This window comes from Gorilla gorilla, chromosome 14 (genome assembly GCF_029281585.2).
Source record: "Gorilla gorilla gorilla isolate KB3781 chromosome 14, NHGRI_mGorGor1-v2.1_pri, whole genome shotgun sequence".
NCBI classification, from domain to species: Eukaryota; Metazoa; Chordata; class Mammalia; order Primates; family Hominidae; genus Gorilla; species Gorilla gorilla.
In genome coordinates this window covers 83,681,636-83,694,713 of record NC_073238.2, presented here as the reverse complement: position 1 = coordinate 83,694,713, position 13,078 = coordinate 83,681,636, and the positions used below count along the sequence as shown (strand labels likewise).

The 13,078-nt window shown below is 33.5% G+C and overlaps 1 pseudogene; it reads right to left on the bottom strand.

Annotated features, from left to right (window-relative positions):
- Positions 1 to 11,460: 11,460 nt before the first annotated feature.
- On the bottom strand, positions 11,461 to 12,531 carry LOC101124915 (palmitoyltransferase ZDHHC20-like; annotated as a pseudogene).
- Between the last annotated feature and the right edge of the window lie 547 nt (positions 12,532 to 13,078).

The following is a 13,078-nucleotide window of genomic DNA, read 5'->3' as shown; positions in this document are numbered from 1 at the left end:
TACGTAATACTAATGAGGTGCTTCTTTCCTCTCAAACTTAATGCAATACTTATATACAGATCTCATTCAACAATTATTATCTCATAATTTTAAACAGATTCACGTGCCAGCAAAGAAAAGCATCTGCCAATTTCCAGATGTGTTTTAACTCTTAGATTTTGAGATTTGTCTTACTTTAAAATGGTCAAAATGTAAATGAAGTACTTTCAATATCAATAATCAGAGCATAAACATAATGAATCTTATCTAGAACTGACTAACCAGAATGGTGACTTTTTGGAGGCATTTATTTATATATACACATATATATACATATATACATATGTATATGTGTATATGCATATATGTTTATTCATTTATGTATATGCATATATGTGTATTTAACATACCTATGTATATATTTTATACATATACATACATCTATGTATATATAATATTCATATTTCATAAACATTTTAAAAAGCATGTTAGCATAACCCGCTCTAAGACTGATACAGTGGACCCCAAATTACTTTTTTTGCAGCAATTTTCTCTATTTCTTTATCTACAGAAAACAGCTCAGAGGCAAATTTAGCAAAGACAGTTTAATGGGTGAATTCCATGCCCCCTAGGCAGTTTTTATATCAGTATCCACATTATAAAGCCATGACTTATGTGAAGGCCATTGAGATTTCTATTGTTAGAATAGTAATTTGTTTCAGGGCAGAATGACTAGCAATTCTTATATAGTCTGTGAGCTATGGCAGCAATAATAGGAAAACATTCACATGGTCCATTTACAGGATGAGTTTGCATGAAGTCCATCTGATTACATATAAGTGGTTATTAGAATAGGTTCTCAAACAAGAGTCATAAGAGAACTACAAATTTTTCAGCCATCTATTTTCAAGTCATTTTATGAGAGTTGTAGTTTCATGCATATTGGGCACTTCATTGTCACTGAATTTGGAACAAAAATAAATGGCACATCCACCGGCCAGTTACAGACTTCTTGGTTCAAGTGTCAATGCAGGCTGTACTATTATAATAACAAAGAAATATTAGAACAGGAAAATAGCGATTGATAACAATCACTTTTTTTGACTCTATAAAATAAGAATGTTAATTCACTACATATATCAGAAGCTCTTGTGAAGTTCTAAAGACAGACATGCTTTGTTATAAGAAAGGCATGCTGTAATTTATCAGCATACAGCCTCAAAGTGTTTAAGTCCTTGGGTGGCTGCAAAAGAAAACTGCAAATGTGCACATGCAAAACTAATCAGAGTATTCATGTAAGACACAAATTTAAAAGAACATTGTTTTTGTCATGCCAAGACACAAACATCTACATTCCTTAGAATATGTTTGCTTATTCATTCATTCTGTTTTAAGACCTCTCTCCCCCCACAGCAATCCAAAGGCAAGGTGAACTCACAGAGAGTGACTCCTGAAACAGTGAGAGCTCCTGTGATTTGAAAAAGGCTTCCAGTTGGCCTGACTAAGGCACTACTGAAAATTATTACCTGAAAGTATAAGTTGGAGAATCAACTGTAAGCTTTCAGAATTCCATTGTAAAAAAAGTTCTTAGGGTTGTATTTATCTATTTTTACTTATGTATTTATTATAATTTTTAATTTTGGGGATTACATAGTAGGTGTATATGTTAATGGAGTACATGAGATATTTTGATAAAAGCATACAATATGTAATAATTACATCAGGGTAAATTGGATATTCATCATCTCAAGCATTTATCATTTGTGTTACAAACATTCTCATTCTACTCTGAGTTATTTTAAAATGTACAGTAAATTATTGCTGACTGTAGGCATGCTATTCTGCTACCAAATACTAGATCTTTTTCATCCTTACTATATGTATGTACCCAATAACCATCCGCATTTCCTGTTCCCCCACACTACCTTTCCCATCCTCCGGTAACCATTGTTTGACTCTCTATCTCCATGAGTTCAATTGGCTTAATTTTTAGCTCCCAGAAATAAGCGAGACTATGTGGTTTGCCTTTCTGTGTCTGGCTTTACTTAGATGTTAATATTAACCAAAAGTTTCCACTAAATGTATGAAATTAAATTTTAGTAGTTTAAAAATGCATAAACATATCAAGGTGTAGTTACTTCAACAAAATGTGATGTTAAGGGAATAATTGGTTAAATATTTTATAAATTTATCTTTCATTACTGATATATTTTTTGAAAATATTGATATCAATTATCTATTCAAGAGAAAAGTTATGTATTTAATTTACTTATGGCCTGAATTATTAACACCAAAACTGCATTTTAGTTGCATAACTGAACCAATAAGCCTTCAAATTCTTAAGATGGAAGGAAAAAAGAAAGTTAATTTTTAAAATATCTCCTAAATAAACATCTAAAGCAGTCAGAATCAATAGAGACAATAAATTCAATACAGAGGGTAAAAAGTATACAGTGTTCTGGAATATTTACTTCAAACACCAAAAGAAATTTGATATGAAAATGACAAGTGGTTAATCTAAATTAAAATCCTAGAAGCCAAAAATTTTGGAGACAAATAGAAACCAAATATTTTGCTACTTCCGCAGCTGCTAGGAAAAAAAAAACACCTTTCTAGAACCCAAACAGAAAAACATATATTTTTTCCGTCTATGGTAATTTTAGTGTCCTCTCAAAAGATAATATAATAGAACAGATAAGTCATTTTCTTAGAGCTAGAATAGATATCAAGTTTTCATCTAGACAATCCTTCATAATTTTGGTAGATAAAGTATATCTTCCTTGCTTCCACAGATGAAATAATCAAGATTCAGAAAGGCCAGCTAGCCTATCTAGTCACTAAGTGGAATTTTCCTAAGATCAAAAGATATGTATTATTTCTTTAATGTGCACAGAGACAAGAAAGGTGAATTAAAGTAAATTTTACATTATGAGTATAATTGTTTTTAAAAATATCTCATTATTTAAAAACTTAATTTTCTTTTTGTTATTTTTTCTATGATATATATTTAATGTTACTTTTAAATAGCTTAGTTCAAAATTTAAAAGCTCATATGTACTCTAGGTATATATTTTAGGTATGTACTTTAGGTACCTGTATTTAGGTAGTCCTAAATTTGCACATAATTATATGCATTTGGTAAATGTTCAGTTAAAATAAATTGTAATTAAATAATTAACATGCACAATTAAGTTCAGAAATATAAATGACCTCTCAAAATATAAGTAAATATTTTGCAGTATAAAAAATGTCAAGAAGAAACTCCTTTGCTTATGTTACGTTTCTACTAAAATCTATAGATGACTAATACACAGAAAAAATTCATGAATTTCCTAAGATCATAATCAATTTATACAAACCTTTTGGCAAAAAGGTTTATAGAAACCTTTTTGGCAAATATATTAAATAAATGATTGAATTATTTACTAGTCTGCATAGCTCTGTAATGACATAGAAATTGTTGTTTTCTATAACAAATCAATCAAAACCAATATCTAATATATTAACATCTTCGAAAATATGTTTTCTATGGGAAACATAATTTAAGACCAGCTTACTTCGTTGAATCCCTTGAAATTAGTCCTACATTGGAAAAAATATCACTTCCATATTTTACAAGTGTACTGAAGCAGGCACAAGGAAAAGGTGGTCTTATTTCACGAATTGTTGAATAAAAATGGGAACTACATTTTTACCTAAGCTATCCTTTTTTATATCTTTAAAATTAAGTAGCATTCTGTTTTTTTCAAGTACAATAATCACTCTTTTTTTAGTACAATAATCAACATAGTAAATACCTGAAAATATCAAGATGAATTTGAAAATTGGTAATTTTTGTACCTATAGAAAATTTAGCATATATTAAATTATAAATGAGCATACTATTTCTTTATCCTAATTAATTTAGAATTTCTTTTTGTGGGGAAAAAAATTTTGTTCCCTTAAGCTTTCTTTCCTTTTTCAATGAGGACTTGGTAGACAATTGTTATCAAATTTTTATTATTATATAATATACAAATTATATGTGTGTAATATAGCTAAAAGCTGTAACACTTTCAATTTAAGCTTCGTTATGTAAAAAACCTAACAGTAACCACTCCCATGTTCTTGACAAAAAAAAAAAACAAAAGAAGACAAACAAATTGAAAAATCAATGAATTTTCTTGGACACATCAGTTGATTGAGGTCACACAGAATCCCCTTAATCTCCAAAACTGGAGTGATATGTTACAACAAATAATCACAGCTAAGATCACGTGACATGTGGAAAACATTTCTTATAAAGCTACCATAATCTAGATAATATGGTATTGGGGAAAGCATAGACATATGGATCAATGGAACAGAGTACATGGCTCGCATAAACAAGGTGAACTGATCTTTCAGAAAAGATCAAGGCAATTCAACGAGAAAAGATAGAAGTTTTAGCAATGGTGCTATAAAATCGTAAATTTTTCCACATGCAAAAAATTAAACTTTTTTATATGCAAAGCTATGAATCTCAACATTGTCCTTAAACCTTTTGTAAAACTGAACAAAGTTAGGATCATAGACCAAAATGTAAAATGACAAAATAAAAAACTTCCGAAAGAAAACATAGGAGAAAGCCAAGTTGACCATAGATTTGGTGACAAGTTTTAGATATAATAGCAAAACAAAGTAATTACAGAAAAATAAGTTGGACATTTTAAAATTAAAAACTTCTACTCTGTGAAAGATACTATTGAGAGAATTTGAAGACAAGCCACTCATTTAGAGAAAATATATGAAAAACCTATATATGATAAAATAATTGCATTTAAATTATACAAAGAATGCTAAAATGCAACAATGAGGAAAAAAGTCCAAATTTAAAAATAGGTAAAAGCTATAAACATACTTTATCAAAGAAAATAATCGTGAAAAGATGCTCAATACCATTTGTCATTAGATAAAATTATATTGTTGCAAATGAAAGCAACAATAAGCTAGTACTATGCACTGATTTAAAACATCAAAATCCAAAGACTAACGACACTAAATGTGGGTGATGATGTGGAACAACAGCAACTCTCTTTCACTACTGGTAGGACTGTCAGATGGCACAGCCCCTTTGGAAAACATTTTGAAGATTTCTTGTGAAGCTAAACATAGCTGAAGAGAAGATCTGACAGTCATGTTCCTAGATATTAACTGATTTGAAAATGTACATCTATACAAAACCTGATATTTATAACAATTTTATTCACAATTACTGCAAATGAGAATCCAAAATGTTTTAATAAGTGAATGAATATACAGATTTTATTGTTCATATACAGGAGTATGAATGAATACGCAAATCGTGTGTTCATATACAAGAGTGTTATTCAGCAATGAAGGGAAGTGAGTTATCAAGCCATAAAAAGACCTGAGTGAACCTAAAATGAATATTGTCAAGTGAAACAAGTCAATGTAAAAAAAAAAGACTATATGTCCTGTGATTCCAATTATGTGACATTCTGAAAAAGGTAAAAAAAAAAAAACTCTAAAAATGTCAGTTATACAAAATAAATAACCATGAGTTCATGTTGTTATAATAAGAGATCAAATGAAATGAATAATTGGAGAAGATACACATCTCCTGTGTAGCAGAATTCTAAATAACGTAGACACTTCCTCCAATGAAAAGGAGGACAAATCCATAGTTTGTAAGTGTAGGCTATGCATAGTGGTTTCAAAGAGCACAGTATAAAAAGGGTTAAAAAATGTAACTTCATAGTGGAAAAACCCAACAAACACTAGCTTAAACATGCCATCAAGGTTAACATCAATGATGAAAAACCTACTGATAATAGGTACCTTTAATATGAAGTGATGAAAACATCTTTACATCTTGTCTTCCTCTCCAAAACCTGTAACTCTAGTCAAACCCTGAGAAAAGCAATAGATTATATAGAGAGGTATCCGACAAAATATCTTACTACTCCTCAAAATATCACTTCTCACAACACTCAACATCATCAAAAACAAAGACAGTCTAAAAAACTGTCACAGCCAAGAGAAACTGAAAGAAACATGACAACTAAGTGGAATTGTTAACCTAAATGTGATACTGCAAAAGGCAAAGAATATTATTTATAAATTGAGGAAATCAGAGTAACCTATGGACTTTAGTTAATAAGAATGTATCAGTATCAGTCTATTATTTGTAACAAATAAATTAATCTTTCTAATATAAGTTGTTGATAACAGGGAAAATTAGGTTCAAGGCATATAGGAATGTTTTGCACTACCTTCCCAATTTTTCCATAAATTCAAAACTTTAAAGTAAAATGTCTTTAAAAAAAAATCCATTATCTTCATCAAATTCTTCTCAGAGACTTGGCCAAGTTTTCAGCTAGCTAATAAATATATGTAAGTTTATGAAGGCATGCATACATTATTGTTAAGTCAAAGCATTTATTCAAAGAAATGTAGCATTTTTTTGTTGTTCTCTTTTGCTCTTGCCACAATAGCTATAACAACATGTAGGCTTATTCTGCTCTGCTACTAGCCTCATTCTCAGTTACATGTGCGTGCTCACATTCTTCTAATTAGAATCACTAGCTTAAAAAGAAGGTCCAAAATAGTAAGAAATTTCTGTGATACAGAGATGCCAGAAGAAATCTCACACAGTATGTGAGTAAATATCAGGTGCTTTTGAAATAGGTTTGCTAAGATATGTCAACGAATGAACTTAAATAAGGATGGGACAAACAGCTGCCTTAGGGTTAAGCTTCATGTGTTTATATATTAGGTTGTGTTCTTTGTTACATATTTTCTGCCCTAGAGCCACAAATGACAGTCCCTTTGTAGAACTTTCCTGTTTCGTCAACAGAAAATCCTTGTCCTATATTTCTAAAGCTGTCTTCTTTTTCATTCATTGTCAGAGGATGAAGTGAAAAATAGAAAGGAAACATTATATGGACTATTGTCATTATTTAGAAATTGACAATTTATTTTTAATTTTGAGAATAACTAATGATACTTTAGCTTTTGCCTTCAGTAACAGATATGCATTTATTTGTGGGATTAAATCATAAAGCGACTTTTTTCTTAAAATCAACAATATATAATATTTAGTCTTAAAAATAAAAAACAACCCATAAATCTGTGTAGGACAAATTCAGACACTCAGTGTTTTGATTTCAACTTGCTCTTTTACAAAACCCAAGGTGATTAGTGTCACTCTCAGTCAGAGCAAGCTGCAGCCGTCCGAACATTTTGGTTTCACAGAAAATCAGTAAGTCAGTTTTGTCAACAAATATTCTTTTTTTTTTTTTAATCTTGTCACTCTTAGTCAGAGCAAGATGTAGCAGTCCAAAGATTTTGGTTTCACAGAAAATCAGTAAGCCAGTTTTGTCAACAAATTTTCTTTTTTAAAAATATTTATTTGTTTATTGATAAAGTAATTCATTATTATTTTTGAAAAAAAAAATCCAAAATGTTCTGCGTACATGTTAATGTAGGTTAGGCCATCCAAAAGACAAAGCAAAGCATCAACATTAAGTCATGGGCTAGGATTATACAAATGAGAACAAATACAAGGCTTATTGTACTTGTTAGGTAAACACAACCAAACTAAACTGTACTTCAAGTTTGTTTATATCAGTGTATTAAAGCTCACGTTAAAATATTGTCCATCTTTTCTTTTAAACAGGCATAGACTCATTTGCACTCATGTACAAATATACCTAATAGCTTTCTTTATCTTTTAATACAAAAAGTACAATTCCTTACTTCTTTATGCAACCCAAAAAAAATATAGAATGAAGTCATTAGAAAATAGTGAACCTTTCTGAATCTATATTTTTAATTTAAATCAGAAAATACAGTTTAGATCATACGAAACGTATGGATTTCAGACATATATTATCTGTTTCTAACAGACTATTACATACAGTCTTTATTTTGGCTGAAATGCAAAAATATGACTTTCTTAGTAACAGATTAATTAAAAATACTTTCCACTGATAGCAGTGCTAGTCCCTAGAACAAAAGGTAAACAAAACTTATTTGTAAGTTACTGCTATTCAATGCCCAGAATATGTAGATCCTAAATCCAAGCCCTTAATCTACATCTGCTTTAAAGATAACTGAAAGAGATCTCACATGCCTGGTAATCCTTAATTTAAACAGTTCTGCAAACATAGTCAAAATCTGCTTTCCAATAGAAATACAATTCAAGGAAACAGTGCATATTGATTTAAACCACCTTACAGTTAAATTCACTCATGACACATTGACTCATAACCACTAATACGTAAAAATAGTTTTAAAAAAATCATTCGTATGTAAAGATGAAAATAAACTTTGTAAACTTGTTCACTTAAAATAACTAATGTTCTGCAGCTGCTCTTTGGTTTGGCATAGTTTCAGGTACTAAATATTTCAGTAAATTTGTTCCCAGGTAAACCAAATCTCCTGTCTAATTTGTTTTTAATGGCAATGGCAAGCCCTGAACTTCAACTTTATTTTTCTTAAGTGTCATCACAAATGTTCAAATGTTTGAGGGACCAAAGATAGTACTTATAAAATTTTACAGGGCTTCATTTTTATTTTTCTCCCCAAATAGTTGATAGCAATAATCAATACCAATTGAGATAACAAAGAGGCAACCTTTACCTGTTTCACATACCACTTATAGACCCTTGCTAGAACGGTCGTTAATACGTATGAATAAGTTCAGCTAAATATTATTTAGAATGTGACAAAATGCTGGCTGTAAATTAAATAAAAAATAAATAATTCAAAGGCTCTAACTGAAAATTTCCTAAAAGATATTTGCTGTGCTATTAAAGATGCTGTTAAATAACAAAAATTAAAGAACTGAGAAAGACTACAATACCACAAAAGTGCATAATAGTGAAGAAAAAAAATGAAGCTTCCTTGGCTGTTAGCCAGGTGCATGCAGCTCTTTTGATCTGATCATAGAAATACTCACAAAAAGTACAGAAGAACATTTCTGAAAGTAGTCAAGTATGTTTAAATATTTATCTCCTTATAATATGCAAACCACCAAACTGAAGTTATGTTTTTAGTTGGTAACTGATTTATTTTTATTTATTTATTTTAGCTGGAGTTTCACTTTTGGTGCCCAGATTGAAGTGCAGTGGCACGATCTTGGTTCACTGCAACCTCTGCCTCGTGGGTTCAAGCGACTCTCCTACTTCTGCCTCCTGAGCAGCTGGGACCACAGGCATGTGCCACCATGCCTGGACAGTTTTTCTTTTTTTTTTATTTTTTAGTAGAGATGGGGTCCCGCCATCCCGGCCAGGCTAGTTTCCAACCCCTGAACCCAGGGGATCCACCAGCCTCGGCCCCGCAAAGTGCTGGGATCATAGGCATGAGCCACCGCACCTGGCAATAACTGGTATCTCTTAACTCTCATTCTAGTCTGCTAGACTCGAGATTATTAAGACTAAGGAGTTGAAACAAAGGTAGAAGAATCCATTCTATGGTATTCCAAACTATGTTTTCAAAGTTAATTCATTCCTTTGGTTCGAAGAGAAAAAAAATTACCTCCTTTTAAAATCTAACATTAGTATGGCTGATGGAAATTAGACCAGTCTTACAAATTATAAACCTACAGTAGCAACCATAAAATTTTTGCTGTACTAGGAAATAATAGAGCTATCCCTCTGTATTGTTTAGCATATAGAAGGTACTCCAAAAAATGTATTGGGGCTGGGCGTGGTGGCTCACACCTGCAATCCCAGCACCATGGGAGGCCGAGGCGGGTGGACCACCCAATGCCAAGAGTTCCAGACCAGCCCGACCAACACGGCAAAATCTTGTATCTACCAAAAATATAGAAATTAGCTGGGCGTGGTGGCATGATCGGGCAATCCCAGCAACTCAGGAGGCCGAGGAAGGAGAATCTCTCAAACCCAGGAGGCGGAGACCACAGCGACCCAAGACCCAGCCACTGCACTCCAGGCCGGGAGACAGAGCAAGACTCTGTCAAAAAAAAAAAAAAAAAAAAAATATATTGGGTGAATGAAAAGTGATTCTGCAAAATTAGGCATCACAGAATGTTAGAAGTCATCCAGTCCAACTCATTCATAACACACCCTCCCCTGCAGTCCCATTTTACAGACAAGAAACTCCAACCTGGAGTACTCACAGATGCTACTGAGATTCATCTCCACCCACTAACTGGAAGCAATCAATTATTTTGGAGTATGTATGTGTCTGACTAAAAAGTATAAATGAGGAGTAACATTTCTACATTGCTTATTCTGTACTTTTCTTTGGAGTTAATGCGACAACTCCTGTCACTTAGATTAGATTTTACAAGGAAAAAGGAGTCCTAAAGGGGTTGCTTTTAGGAAGTCAGATTTAAGATTGTGCATCTAAGAGTAGAATCCACTTCTCAGAGACTGGGGATGTTAAATGACCACTCGGGTTAGAATAACTAACTGACAGCCAGGGGGAAAACTTATCCTAAAGTTTTTTTTTTTTTTTTTTTTTTTTTGCCTAGTTTGAATTGCATTTTAAGTCACGTTTAAGCTGTTATAGAATTACTGTAAAAGTTTCAAAGTAATTTTTGGTCATTACCTATCCTGAAATTTGAAAGTCACGTCAACAGCATTCTTTATTCTAACTACCATTAAAACTCAAACTATTTTCTTAACAGATGACAATATTCCTCTTAGCTTTTCTTGTGAACACTTACACCTCTTCCTACTGTGTCCGGTATTTCTCCAGCACATGTACCTCTGTGTTTCTCTGCCCATGTACATACCCCTGAAAGTTCAACCAAAAAAGTCATAAAAAAGCAGAGAGAACCCAAAATATTTCTTACACTGCCGAGTTCCCTTTAAGCCTTGAGTACATGCTCCACTACATGGTTGTATTACTGCTTATAACTAAGCTTTCAATACATTAGACCAAAGTGTTCTATGTTCTAAATGATGTTTAGATATCTGAATCCTTCTGTTACAGCCAACAATAAAAATGTAATTTAAAATGTTGAAAAGTATAAAATAGTAATTATAAATTAGCAAATGCCCAATTTAAAAAAGCAGTTTTCCTTATACAGTACAAGCAATGGTAATTTGGATATTATTCACTTTCAGTCATAATTTGCCCTAGATGTACTTAAGACAAGTTTTTAAGCTTGTGTTTTTGGAGTGAAAATTTATGTGGATACTCACAATGCTAATAATGTAATTCAGGTATCGAAAAATACATTTACATGTTAAAATGTGATGATAGCTCATTATTATAGCATCTCATAACAGGTAAGTGTTATATCCAGAATAACATTAAGTCACTTTTGTAGCTCTAAGTCAATGCTGCACAAATGGACACTTAAGATTAAGGCATCGTCCTGCTCTGGAGTAGTGCTTCTGTGGATCCCAGGAACTGTACAAAGGCTTTCTTTTTTAAAAAAAAGTCTTCTGTTATACTTCAATTATTTCATTCCATTGATCATTTTCTTGCAAATGAAATTGAAAACATCAGTCTATAATGTTTTCATACACCTGGTATGACGATGCCTTCTTCAGCTCTATTCTCTAGCCACTGAGTGAAAATTCACTGTCCAACAAGAGTGTTTTGGATTCACTAAGTGGTTTGAAAGGAAAAGGCTGATTTGAGCCACTTCTGGCATACTCATTCTGGTTTGTAACAGAAGCTTGCTCTGGACCCATCCCTACAAGGCGAGTTGGAAACTGCAACCATCACCCAAGCTTGAAAATATTGAAAGTAGCCAATATTTCTTTTCATCACCAAAGACTTGTCTCCAACTTTTATTGTATCCAAGAGAGAAACCATTTCCATCAGGTCCATATGAAAATGTGGGTGCACAGAATGATTCTATTGTTGTTCTATTTTTTCCAACTAGCCAGCAGTGGTAGCTGAAAAGTAAGAGGACGCTGATGAAGAACATTGCAGACACAAAGAAAAGAAAAAGTACGTGGAATTTTGCACGCGTATCTGTCAGTTCATTCGTCCAAAATTTTATAAAGTACTCTAAAACTGTTGGCAGCCACGAAAAGGCAATATAATAGGGAATACAATAAAAACAGCAGGAAGAATTTGTAATTAGAAAATCCCACACAGTTATTCACCCAAGGACAGTGATGATCCATCTTAAGAATACATGAGTCACATGTTGAGCAGTGATGCGCCAGATCAGGTTTAATCAGCTGACATTTTTCACAATATCTGATAGTTTTTGAAACTGACATGGTACAGATAGGTAAAGCTCTTGCTGCTCTTCTCAAAATTTCTTGTTGTCTTTCTTGGCTGAATTATTTTCCATAACGTTCCTTTTCAGAACTGGACAAGTAGAATTCTTTGGAGGGGGAAGCAGGAGATGTGAAAATTGTCATCCAATAGGACCATACAAACATTAAAAAAAAACAGATGGAAAGCCACAAGGTTAAACACGGTCTTTCCATTTTCTTCATTTCCAAAAATAGTAAACACGCACAGCTCCACCACGTACGCGTAGTAGGACCAGATGACCACGAAGGTGATGAAGAGCACCGGCACCCAGCCCATGACACAGTGGCAGCAGCGAGACAGCGTCCAGGGCGCCATGTTCAGCTGGAGGCGCCGACTCCCTCGTCCCACCGTTCTGGGGAGCGCAGGAGCCCTGGCTGGGCGGCAACTCAGACGCTCTGGGCTGCTCCTGGCCCAGCTTCCCCGCCTTCCAGGAAGGGCTTGTGGGAGCAAAAGTCCGAGGCGCCGCCTGGACTCCTCCCCTCCAGGCACCAGGCCAGGTCCCGCCCCCACCTCACATCCCACCGCCACGCGTCAGTCCCCAGCCACCCGCCCTGAACTGCCAGCCCTGGGCCGCGGGTCGCCCCTGGTCTCCGCGCCGTTGAGGGGGCAACAAATTTTCTTTATTTTTAAAATAAAACCTACATTATTGTATTCTGCTCCTTTGTTATGTACCCGCAAGTATCAAACTGGTGAGAATGTCAGTTCTAACAAAGTCAACAAGCGTAATGTTGGCATACATTGACCTCCGGGCTTACTTCTGAAGGCTCTTCCACTTACATCAATTTGCTGTTTCCAGGTCACCTTCATTATATCATCTCTAATTCAATATTTTGTCCAATATTTTATTTTCAGTTTCTACAAA